At 44.2% G+C, this 13,048-nt stretch overlaps 1 protein-coding gene across 21 annotated transcripts in view; it reads right to left on the bottom strand.

Annotated features, from left to right (window-relative positions):
• Nucleotides 1-13,048, bottom strand: part of RBFOX2 (RNA binding fox-1 homolog 2) — a 171,784-nt gene that overhangs the window by 158,011 nt on the left and 725 nt on the right. The window lies entirely within an intron of this gene.

Here is a 13,048-nt window from a genome sequence, read left to right as displayed (position 1 = left end):
CTGACTCGGTGATCAGAATCTGATTTTACTGTGGGATACAAACGTTTATATACTATTTCAGGGAGACTAGTAATGCATACTACAACGATTAGGTTAAAATCACATACACAAACTTATGCATATAACAACATCTCTTGCTTGCAGAGTTTAATGGGATTTTCTTTTTCCGGTAAACCTGTCTGATTTAATCTTCTTACAATCTAGGTCTAATTTCCAAAGGTCCCTTTGCTTTTACCAAGGCATCCTGTTATCAAATCTCTTATGTTAACCAGGTCTAAAGTCCATCATCTGTCTTGTGTCCCCCAACATTCCAACAATGCAGTATAAGAAATTGCTTAGGAAAGCACACATAAAATTTATATTTGCCTGAGGATTAGGTAAACTACATAAGCCAAACAAAGCACTTGATATTACTGTGCCAGCAGGTCTGGTCAGTTTGTCCACTGTAGTACACCTTTTCCAGACTATATGCATCATCTCTTTATCAAGCACCAAATCCAAGAGAACCAACTTCACAGAATACCTTACAATAGACATGAGAGCCCAAGCACAGAGCTTTTATGTTTATTTAAGCACAAACCTCATAAAAGACCTTGTCAGCAACTTGTCAGCAGTAGTGAGTAGCTGACACCAGGCATCTTGGAAGGCTTCAGTGCACAGGAGAGTCAAACACATCCATCTCCTGCTACACTTCCCAAGGATGGTCAGGGACAGGCGCAACTTCAGGCAGACGGGCATCACATTTAAGTTACAGCCAGAGGGTTTCTCATTGAGGTAACAGGACCAATTCTCTCCAATTTGCCTGCAGATTCCACACATTTACTGAAACCCAACAGAAACAAGAACATAGGGTGATCCAGATCTACTGAATCACTACCCACACCCCATCTACATATTAAAACATGCAGACTGGCTAGTCTTTCTCTGCACATAAAGATGCCTCAGAGTTTAGGATGCCAGAAAGGATAAGAAAAGAGAACCAGGTCACCAAAGGTCAAAATAGCAGCTGCTACAGAAAGGATGAAACAAATGCTGTATCAAACACCACACTGCAAAGCAAGCCAACATCCCTATCAAAACCCCAATGGAGCTGCCAAACTCTGCCCCATGAAGATACCAAGCCTATGAGCTACTCCTATGGTAAATGTCTGCAGTAATCATGAGGTCCAAAAATGAAATAAATACCATGCTGGGGGGAAAAAAAGCAAAACTATCCTCCTGTTTTCACTAGAAAGGTCATGCCTATTTAAGGAAACCTTCCCAAGGAATATGGATATGCTCCATCACATCCATCAACTAAGAGTCCAGAGTTAAGTGTAATCACTCATCAAAGAATTCCTAGTCCTTAAAGGGGTCGTGGTTGAAGCAAACCCAACTCATGCTACTCCTGGCATGCAAAGCAGTCACAAATACCTGATACCGCCTAAGATGAAAACATCAACGCACTGACCAGGCAGGAAAAAATTCTTACTTAACCCTTTAAGAATAAATAACAGGAAGAAAACACACACAAGAAGTCTCACAGCACCTCCATCTACTCAAGTCAACACCTTCCCCATGGGAAACTACCATCCCCAGGAGAACTTCGCTATTGGTCTGGCTGAAAGAAAGAAAGAAATACACTCAGATATGTTATCAGACCTATAGACAGAGAAGTTTCAAGACAGAGCATGAAGCATGAAGAATTCTTAGTAGTGCTAATTTGTGATTTATCAACAGATAAAACTTATTTTTCTGAAACTGTAGCATTTGGCACTGACCATATGATATTCCTGTTGAAAGGCAGAAGCGATCAGGCAAGATGGTGAAATGCAGCAAGCCTTTCCTGGAAGGATCTAATTATGGGGCAGAGATAAACACAAAAACCAGACCTAACTAGGAACATAATTTCAATTTCCTGGCAAAGCCACACAGAGAGATATATATATATGTATATAGACAAGTATCAGGTGGTCAGAAAATATATACCCAAATATCAGTCTTAGCCTCATTCACCACATCCAGATCCATCACAACAGCACTGACAGGTCACAAGTGGGCACAGAGAGAAGGGATGGACAAATTGTATGCTGGTTTTGGCTTTCATAGGGTTAATTTACTTCTCAGTAGCTGTTATGGGGCTGTGTTTTGGATTTGTGCTGGAAACAGTGCTGACAATTCAGGGATGTTTTATTTACTGCTGAGCGATGCTTACACAGAGTCAAAACCTTTTCTGCTTCACTCCACCAGTGAGGACGAGACTGGGGGTGCACAAGAAGTTAGGAGGGGACACAGCCAGGACAGCTGACCCCAGATGACCCAAGGGATATTCCATACCACATGGCATCAGGCTCAACATATAAAGCTGAGGGAAGAAAGAGAAAGGGAGGACATTCAGACTGAAGTCTGTCTTCCCAAATCACCATTACAAATGATGTAGCCCCGCTTTCTCCAAGGATGGCTGAACGCCTGCCTGCCCATGGGGAGTGGTGACCGAATGCCTTGCTTTCCTTTGCTCGCATGTGTGGCTTTTGCTTTACCTGTTAAACTGCCCTGATCTCAACACACAAGTTTTTTCCTTTTATTCTTCTGATTGTCTCCCCGCTCCCAGCGGGAAGGAGTGAGCAGCTGTGTGGGGCTTAGTTGCCGGCTAAGATTAAACCACAACAGATGGAAACACTACAGAGTGAAGTTCCACTGTAACCCTCTCTATCTGACAATCAAAATCCACAGTTGGTCCATTTCCTTTTACATTCTCCTCCTCTTCTCTGAAGTGTTCTCTGGCCCATGGTTGATATCTAACATCACACAGACAGCACTGTTCCCAAATGCCACTATCACCTCCTCCTGAGTCCATCCCACCATCCACAACGATGGCCTTGTCTCCTCTGTCTGTGACTGTGACACCTCAGCTCGGCGCTCAAACGAGGCACTTGGCATGCAGACCACCACTCTTAGGGAAATCCAACCATCCCAGGAAGTCAGACTTTTCCAAGAAGTGGTTAGGTATAAAGGTCAGATTGGGAAGAACCTGCTAGATCCAGCTGGTGACACTAGCAGATGCCAGGTCTTCACTGGATTCACACGAGCTTTGGAGAGGACATCAGCTTCATCTTCTCCCCTCATTTCAAGGCAATGGGAATTCCCATAAAACATGGGCACAAAGGTCAGTCTTTATATCCTCTTTCAAAAAAGCAGTGGGATGGGGTGCTTATTCCTCCTCTACAGTTTTGTACTACTTCCAAAGTGTTGTAGTCAGACAATCCTAGCAATAAGATCAGGCATCCACCCAAAACTAGGCTTGTTGTCTGGGGCTCCCTGAAGGTGACAAAACCCCAGCCCTATAAGACAATTCTGGCCCCACCCTTTACTCAGCTAAGGAGAACTGAACACCCATGAAGAAGCAATAAAAAGCAGGCAGTGATGGGATGCATGAAGGACTCATTATTCAGCAAACAAAAAGGAGATCCAAGTCCATGATCAACCACGTATTTTTCACCTGAGACACCTGTATCCCAAGTGGCAGGATTCCTTTGCAGCCCTAATGTGTCACGAAGTGTCCTCAGCAAACATGCCTCTGTCGTCCTCGCTGACCCCACAAGCAACCACACTGAGACCTGTGTTCCAAGGAAAGGGGGAGAGCTGCCAGTCCCCACTGGGAGCCAGCACAGGGACGGGTCAGAAGCCAGTTCCTGCCTTTGCTGTCCACACAGCAGTTCTTTGCTTCTGTGCAGACCAAAACATGCTTTTTAACTCAAAAGGCAGTGCAGCTACATTCTCTCCTAAAATAGCAACTACAAAAGTCATGGGCTGCAGATTAAAAAATAGAAACTATCCATGCAACTTCCAGTGTTTCCTCATGTGCAGGGATGTTACAATAAATCAGGATTATGTGCTACTTTTTCCTAATTCCTGCTTCACTCAAGCCTAAGAAGCGCTGTGTTCTGAGCAGTATAAACAGCTGTGGAAACCAAAAGTTAGGTGGTTTTGTAGTTTAAGACAAGCAGCATCCATTCTACTTAAAAAGTTAGTTAAATTTCAAACCTTATATTCCAAGTAAAATTTCACTATGATGTTGACCAATCTCCTTAATTCAAGCTATTCTGCTGGATTTTAAGATAAAGACAACATCACTGTACATTTCCCCAACATGACACCCTTAAGGATCAATCTATGGAAGCAGGAGGCATCATATATATATATATAGTGGAAGTTGTAGAGAGCTGTAGATCAAGGATTAAAACATCACCAAAACCTGATCTCAATAAAAAAAAAACCCAGCTACAATCAAAAATACAAATAAAAATAAGTTAGATTGTAAATGTTGATCCTTTTTTTTGCCAAAACTGGTCTTACTACCAGGTACTTCAATCCCCCGCTTTCACAGTAAGACACACCATACCTTTTCTACTCACAGGAAACTAAAAAAATAAAATCATTAGTACCTGTGAAGCACCCACACTACACTGGTGAGTACTGCAGAAGTGACCATTAAAAATTAATAGGTCTGTATTCAGTACAAGGTTTAGGTTATCTGCAGTATATTCAGTTTGGGGTCATACATGTGAGGAAAGAGAAGAAATGAAATACTGGATAGTCCAAAACCTGACCTTACACCCATTTGAACTGGTTACATTAAATTTAATAGCGTCTCATCGAGCACCATCCATTTGCTGCACTTGCAGAGATGAAGTCATCTCCAAAAACATAAAAGGTATGACCACATAATTATGACCTCACATGATGCCTTCCTGTCACACTCTCCTGCTGGCCAGTTACTGGCTATGAGTTCCAGCCCCTTCAGTGCGGGTACACCAGGAATTAAAGTCTCCCCAGCTGCAGCCTGCTGTGCACAGGTTCTCATCCTGGCACATTCTCTGTCTCCTCAGTCCTCTGCAAGGAGGAGACAGCACCTGCAGCTCCAGTCCACCCAGGACAAAAATAACTCCAGCACCATTGCAGAGCTGCACACCTCTTCCTAGAACTATAGCACTGAGAGCATTCTGCATTTCCACACACTTCAACTTCCGCTTTGGACAAAACAAATAACAGGATGGGCAGGTGCTTCAGAAGCCAGCTGGATTCTCCTGCAGGCTGTCCAAGAGACATTCAGATCTGCTGCTGCAAATCAGGAGCAGTGTTGCATACACTTCACTGCCTCAGTTTCCCCCATGATTCAAATCATTCCTGAGGCCACTGTAACATAAACACCTGTCCCCCACCCTCATACAAGCCACCAGCCCCAGGACATCTGCCTATACCATGCTGCCAGCCCTCTGGAATGCCCCACAGTTCCACCTGCTGCAGCAACATCACACCCTAGGCTTCCTTCCCTGAATGAGCCTTTTGGATCTCCCCAGGCTGTGTGGCTGGTCCTACTCATGGGAGCAGAAGCAGCACCACTCAGAGAGGGGTCTTAAATCCCAGGAACAACCCCAGGCCACTCCAAAGCTGAGCTTCAAGAACTAGTGTCTATAGGCAAGGAGAAGCACCTACAAGACCTACTCCATCCTGGTCCAGCTTTGCTCCAAAGCTCCATAGGGCTTTTAACATGAAATAAGAATTGGAAAGAGTTGGAAAGCCCTCCGATGGCTCTGTTTTCCAGGACAGCAGAGTACAAAGGGTAATGAAGAAGCCATTGCTTACACTTCCCCTCATTTCTTCTTCCCACAAAAAGGAAGCAAAGACATAGAACAGAATAAAATCAAAGAGCCAGAGAGAGATGGCTCAGGAGCACGATCTCCCACAGGAGCTGCTTGGAGAGACACGCTTGGCTACTCCACCTGCAGATCCAGAGACCCAGGAAGAAGGTGCCCAGCCCTGCAGCTGGGCAGAGCCTGACCTTCCCCCCACCTCACTGCCTGAGGTCAGTGAGCAGGCTGGAGGAAAGGTGACCTTCCCACCCCTATCCGGGCAGGAGAACAGCAACCACAAGCAGCAATTTATAGCACCAGGATCCCAGCTAGAGCCTCCCTTCAGCCCACATAGCACTAAATCAAGGCTTTTTAGTGATGCCTTGGTGGGATTTTCTTCCTGGGCATCACCCTCAACAGTGACAACCACTCCAAATGTCTGCAAGAAGCTCCTACAGAAATAGCAGTGGGAAAGCTGTGCAGAAAGTTTAAAGTGCACAGTGCTCCAGTCCCTTGAAGAAATCTGAGGCAGATCCAGATCCCAAGGCCTCAAAGGCCTCTAGGGAGCATATTTTGATATTTGTGACACACAGAAAAGCCACATAAGGTTGATTATTTAGCTTCTCTATTAAAAGAAATTTAGCTATGCACAGTCAGAGGGAAAAAGTGCTGACACAACGAGGGTTTTCTGCCCCTTCACTGGTGCAGCTTCTTCCTGATCTCTATGCTAATACTTGCATTATTGCTGAGGCAATTATGAGCAGATAAAACCCCATAAAGTCATGCAAGAAAATCAACAACTGCTTCTATTCTGTGCTCCTTGAAGCAAGCATCCAATCTTTCCGCACCACAAACTCTCCGAGACAAAGGCAAACATAAGCAACAGCCTCAGGAATACACAGCCACTTCAAAAACATGCCAGCTTAAATCCCACTGTCCTATCCAAGCAGAAGATCTCATTACCTCTTTTCTAATCAGTGTGAACCACAAGTAGCCTCTGCCCACACTCCAAAGATTAGAGGCTGGCACAATGGTATAGCTGACTGAACACCAGTGTCTCACCAAGTGAGCTGACAGAAACTGCCAAAGTTTCCTGCTCTGCCCAAGCTGGTGCTAGATCCAGCTCTAGTTCAGCTGATGCTGCCCATTAAACAAGGGGGCTTTTGTATACAACCTTCCTTTCTTTGTGGCCACTTAAATACCTCATATCACTGCTAAGGACTTGGGAGTCCCGTTTCCTTTGGTCCAGCAAGAGAGCTGACAGGGGTGGTTTAGATAGATGCTGTATGTATGTGTGACAAGCCAAATGACAGAGAGACTGGAATGGTTCACAAACACCCTGGAAACATTCCAGAACCCAGAAGTCTAAAAGCTACGTGGCATTTATGTTAGAAATCTAAAAAACTACGTGGCATTTCTCAGCAAAGCTTTCCTACAGGAGAAGTAGCCAGACACAGCTCAGCAGGACAGCTTGGCAGAGCCCTGACAGGGAACACTGCAGGGTCAGGATGGTGGCATGCTCCAGGACTGGTGAGGACTGTTTCATCCAGTCCCTGCCATCGCTGGACTTGGCTCCTACAAATACCTCTAACTCACCCTGGAAAAAATGAGATGCACGCAAGAAAGCGAAGCAGAGGGAGGGGGAAGCATGCTGGGGAAAACGTATACACATCTTTCAAACTGAATTTACAGAAGATTGCTGGCAAAATTATATTTATTGGAGAGCAAAGGGAGTTAAGGCCCAAAATGCAGTCAAGCAGCTCTAATCCCTAAACATTGGGATTATCTCATGACAGCTACACTCGGGTGTCCACTCAATACCACTGTAAAATGTAGATCAACAGAATGCTCCAATGAACTGGAACTCGTTACCTCTAATTGCTTCTCTCACTTCTCTTCTGGATGTTGCTCTGATCCCTCAGCCACCGCATTTCAACAGCAAACACACAGACAGAAGGTCAAGTAATATCAGAGACGGGCAAATTAAATAAGAGATATCCAGACAACAAAAACATCTGCCCTTCTCTTTTACTTCATACAAAAACTAAAGTTTGCTTAGTGCCACAAGGCAAGTCAGCAGCATAAAGTGACAGGTTTTAAAACATCTTCAACTAATGTGATTCCTACCTTTTTCAGAGGGGCAGAGCCAACCAAACACTGCTAACAACAGGCTTTATTTTTCTAAGCTAATAGGGGTATGTCCTTCAGCAGCAGTTTCCAGGGGGCCACAGACCACACACACAGAATCCCATTCAGATCCACCTCAACTTCAGTTTGGCTTCCCTACCTCTAGTGCAAACGAAGTAGTTGATGTATTTTATTTTATTTTATGCTGCCTCCTTTGCATCTCATGTGTTCTGGTACTCCTGCTGCCACCAGCCTCCCCACAGCAGTGGCTGAAAGGGCAGTCACAGTAAAGCACGAAGCCAGCACAGGAGCACAGCTGCTAAACCTTCAGTGACCTTCAGCACATCTTCGAGACAACCTTGAACACAGAAGTGCAAACCCCAATGCAGGAGGGCAAGGCAGTGATGCCTGCTGCATCACTGGGGGGAACAGCCAACAGAGGGGATTGCACAGGATGTGCCTGGGAGCTGCTCCAAACTCAGCTAGGTGGGCAACCTTTCCAACATGCAAGGGAGAGACCAGGCCTCCTGCAAAATACCAGAGCACTTGTGTTTCTAAACAGGAATTCTGAAAGGAAAAATAAAAAACTTATATCTACAGCTGGTACACATATGCAGAAGGAAACCATCTCCAGTAGAGCCAGATCTCTGTTTGGCTTCCAACCTCACAAATGTGGCCATCACCTTTGAACACAAATCTCTGGAATCTACAGAGAAATACTGAGAGAGCCGGGAGGAGTACTAAAGCATGCAGAATACTTCACTTGGGCTTTCCATTTTCCTGAAGATGGCAAGAAACGAGCCAACATTAAAGCACTCTTAACAACTCTAAAATCCTAACTTTCAGTCTGTTTGCCAAAGGTTTTCTTTGAACTGGAGATTTTCTAAGTGTTCCCAGACTGTGTAAAGTCTAACTCATAACATTCAAATATTTAAAAAAACAAAGGGCAAAAGCAAACAGAGAAACAACAAACTTAGAGGTGATCCATGACATCTCATCACATCAGCAATACTCTGTCAAAACAGCATTCCAGGAAACCTCATCCTGGATCCAAGGCAGGGATCGAAAAATTGAAACTTCATTTCTTGTACTATAATATCTTGTATTCCCTGCACTGCTCTGCATCTCTTTACAAAGACAGCCATGCCATGAAAAATAAGAGAGAGGAAAAAGCTAACCTGATTACACAGCTTTTCCACAGTTTACTGGAACTAGATGTTCTCTTCTGTAAGATTTAAAAATACAGACTTCCAAAGGGTCCCTCATAGCACAAAAGCTGTTTCTCACTGCCCCCATCTCAATTACAATCCCAGTCAGCCCTCTTACTTGTAAACCCAAACCTATCTAGAAATTATCAGCAGACTGATTTCTTGCCATCCTCTGGAGCACCACAAACAGGCCACAGCGTGAACAAGGACACCGGTTGTCATGAAGCACCAGTCATGTCCCCACTCTCCCCTTTCTGTGGCATCCTGCAGTTCAAGGTTTCCAGTCATTGTGCTGGAAAGAAGTCAGGCTGGTAGAGGGTGTCACAGACCATCTTCTGGCTCACGGTAGGATGAGAAACCACAGACTTTCTTGTGCAGCAAAGACTTCTCATCTGTTACATCATCTTTTAGTCACAGGGGACTGATCTCAACACCACTAGTCATCTTTATGAACCCTGTGCTGACATGGCTGAATGACAACACAAAGTCACCACTCACTGCTGCCACTGAAGGTTTATGTGGAGTGGGAAAGGCACAGACTGCAGCTACATTAACTGTCCTGACCAGCTGGCCATGCTCATGGTTGCAAGGAGAGTTAATTCTCCCAAATACTCAGGGATACTGAGCATGAAAGAGGAACAAGTATCACCTCTGTTCATACCTTGAACCTAATTCCATACGTTGCATCTAATTCCACCCATGTATTCCTGCCAAGTATGATTTTAATTTACTAACCAGCCTAGACCCCATAAAAAAGTTAAATTAAAATTCAGCTTGGGGATTAAAAGAGGAGTTGATTAACTCATTCAACCCCATGCAAAGCAAGGGAAGATATTTTAGTAACTTTTTCAGCAGTGTAAACTGTCTGGTACACCTCTAGCACCTGGAAGGGGAAGACAAAAACAGTGCCCTGGAATTACACCCTTGTCTGCAGTTTTGAAAGAGAAAGGGACACTGCCCAGCTACCCACAATACTTCTCATCTTTCATCACACAAGGAACAGAAGAGGAGAGAGATTGTTGCAAGGGTACTTTCTCTTCCATCTGTGCAGCAGTCAGTATTTTCTGACAAGAAGCAAATACAGCTGCATCAACAACTGCATTTCAGTGCAGTTTCACTAGTGACTTAGGCTAATATAACTTTCTTTTTTTGTCTTCTCCCCTGTGTTAGGCATTATTTTTACCCAGACCAGCAAGCTGATCCAAATGATTCAATCATCCAAGTCAGCAAACAGAGCACAAGGTAGTTCCTTGCTAGTATTTATACAGTTAAACCAGCAGTACCTTTGGGGCCCTTTAATTCCAAAGCTTACAGACCTATCCAAATACTTCCAGGTGACATTCCTGGCCAGTAGCATTTGACTTTTGCCATTTATGGAACAGAGAGAGCTAAAACCCAGCAGCTCCTGGTAGACCTTTTCCTCCCACGCCACGATTAGCTGAAATATGTCCCAGAAGCAGATAGCAGCCATGATCCGATTTGTCCCAATCCCAACTCAAGCAGCTTTACACCACCCTCCTAACAAGATCAGCACTGGCCAAACACCATTTATCCAGCCTGATCAAAGATGGATTAGATAATGAAACCCTAACTGCATAAGCTGTCTGAGCATGCTGGCCTGAGACAGCAGAAAACAAGAAGCCCAGGAAATCTAAGGGCTACTCAAAGCTTTCAGGCACCTCCAGCACCAAGGTCTTAATAACTAGCTACTGTCTTATCTTCCTATAGCCTAGTTTTGATATTTCATGCTAATAGGACCCCAAAAAATCTATTAGTTTTACAGCTACATTAGTAATTCTACAGCTGAATTATTTATTTCAGCATTACACTGTGTTTATATCCTGAGCCACTGGTAGGTACAGGTTATTCAAAGAAGAAACGGTGGTGGGCATGGCATTCTGTGAATCCTTGCTATCAGCCAAGAGACACGAGGTCACCAAGTTTACACAGCAACAACCTGTGGCTCTAGAACAGGAAGTAGAAAATTGACAGGATCTCCAGGAAAAACAAGGTACAACGGTTGCAGGTCTTTTTTCCAGCTTCCACAAAGCCTCTAGTACATAGGCAAGGGAGGGAAAAAAAACATCAAAGAATAGGATCTTTATTCCTCTTGTAAGCATTACATACAGTTAAACATACAGGATTTACTAAAAAGAAGCTATTATTCTAAAATATGGTACTTCAAAAGAAGGCACTATCTGAACAGAAATCCTTATGAAGGGCAATCTTATGTTTTGTCTTTTAAAGAAAAAGATACCAAATTTCCCAAACATTAAAAACCACATTTTTCCTACCTCTGATGTTATTGGTAAGTTTGGCTTCTAATTTGGTACTTCTTGCTTGCAAACATGAAAGATGCTCCAAATATATAAACTACACCTTTTAAAACTAAAAAAAAATCAAGAGAAACTTCTGGACATATAATTACAGAATAGTTTGGTTAGAAAGGACCTTAAAGATCACCTAGTTCAAATGGTGGCATGTATTTACACATATATATGTTTATTTTCATCTTTTATTATAAAAGGATCAAAAATTTTTTCCATATACATGCATAAGGAAAGATTAAATTAAGAATGCCAAATAAGTACAATATGGGTGTCCTAATCTGAAGAACAGCTACAATGACTACAGACACATTAAAAAATTGGGCTCTACTAGTTGCACCTCACCTAATTTCTCCCCTGTTTCCCACTGTTTGGTACTGAAATAAACCCTAGCTTTCTGCTAATCAATTCCACAATCAATCCCTACTATCATGACCACCAGCATTACACACACTGCTTCACACACACACTGATGTAGCCCCATGGCTGGACGCAGCAATCTTACCATCTTTCAGTGCATTATGCACTGAACAGACAAGACACTTTTTAATGTAAATATAGGGGGGGGAGTCTTATCTGTAGAGTAATTGTACTAATTTGCAATTAAAAACAAAAAAAACCCCAAACAAACAAAAAACCAAAACAAAACTAAAAAGATAAAAAATACCCCAGACTTTTGCTAAACCAGCCCAAGTCGATTTCTGGGCAATTTTCAGTTGATTTACCCAGGTTTATATCAAAAACAGACAGTTAAACCACTATATGCAGGGTAAACTGGTGCATCCTCTGTAACTACACAGGATCTCTGCCTCAGTTCAACTCTGAAGAGCTGGAAGAATTCCATGTCACCATGCTCGTGCACTCATTCATAACTCGTAGCAAGACACGCCGTATAAACACTCCAATGCCGAGCATCTTTCTCCTTGCAACTGTACACATTGTCTGAGTCATACCTGACACCTACGTGTGGGAGAACACACTACTTCAAGGGATAAAAGAGCACTGCACGATTTCCACTGGCTCCTGGGAGAGCACAAGCAGCAGCACTTGGGTACGAAGCTCCAGCAAGCGCTCAGGCCACACCATCACACTTGGGAAAACCTGATGCTGTGGGGTGGAGAGACCACCCTGAAAGGCTGAACATCAGACAGAACTACAAACAAAACCTTCCTGCCGCAAGCTGTTTAAAAAAATAAATAATTCTTGAGCGTGGAAACTGGGGACAGCCTGGGAAATAAAAAGAGAAAAGTGCTGGCCAGCATTTGGCATCTTGATGAGAAGCACTATGGAAAGAATACAATGCTCCCTTTGGAAAGCCAGGAGCACTTACCAACCCCAGAAAAGGTGAAAAGAGAAACAAGCTCAGATTAATAAATCACGCTGCTTCCAAAGAGCTCTGATATTCTCATCACGAGAAGCAGAAAAGGCCAGTGCGACTGCCATAATAAAACAGCCCTCCACAACACCCAGACAAAGGGAGGCAGAAACACCTTGGCAGCATCACCCCGCAAACACAAAGGCCAACGCACCTGAAACAAGCGATGTTTTGGGGACAAGCAAACCGCGCTGGCAGGAGACGACAGGAACGTGGGACTCTGAACCAACCTAGAAGACGCCCCACTACTCGGCTTCCCCTCTTCCCAAGCAGCACCTGGGATTTCTCTGGTGGCGTACAAGCCCCAAGCGCCGCGGGTAAATCCCGCCGGGCCCGGAGCGCTGCCAGGGCCCCGCACCCGACCCCGACCCCGCGGCCTCCCCGGGCTGCCCGGCGGTG

The sequence above is a fragment of the Onychostruthus taczanowskii genome, unplaced genomic scaffold (assembly GCF_017590055.1).
Source record: "Onychostruthus taczanowskii isolate IOZ18803 unplaced genomic scaffold, ASM1759005v1 scaffold53, whole genome shotgun sequence".
Lineage (NCBI taxonomy): Eukaryota > Metazoa > Chordata > Aves > Passeriformes > Passeridae > Onychostruthus > Onychostruthus taczanowskii.
The sequence above is the reverse complement of the archived record's forward strand: the minus strand, read 5'-3'. Positions and strand labels throughout refer to the sequence as shown.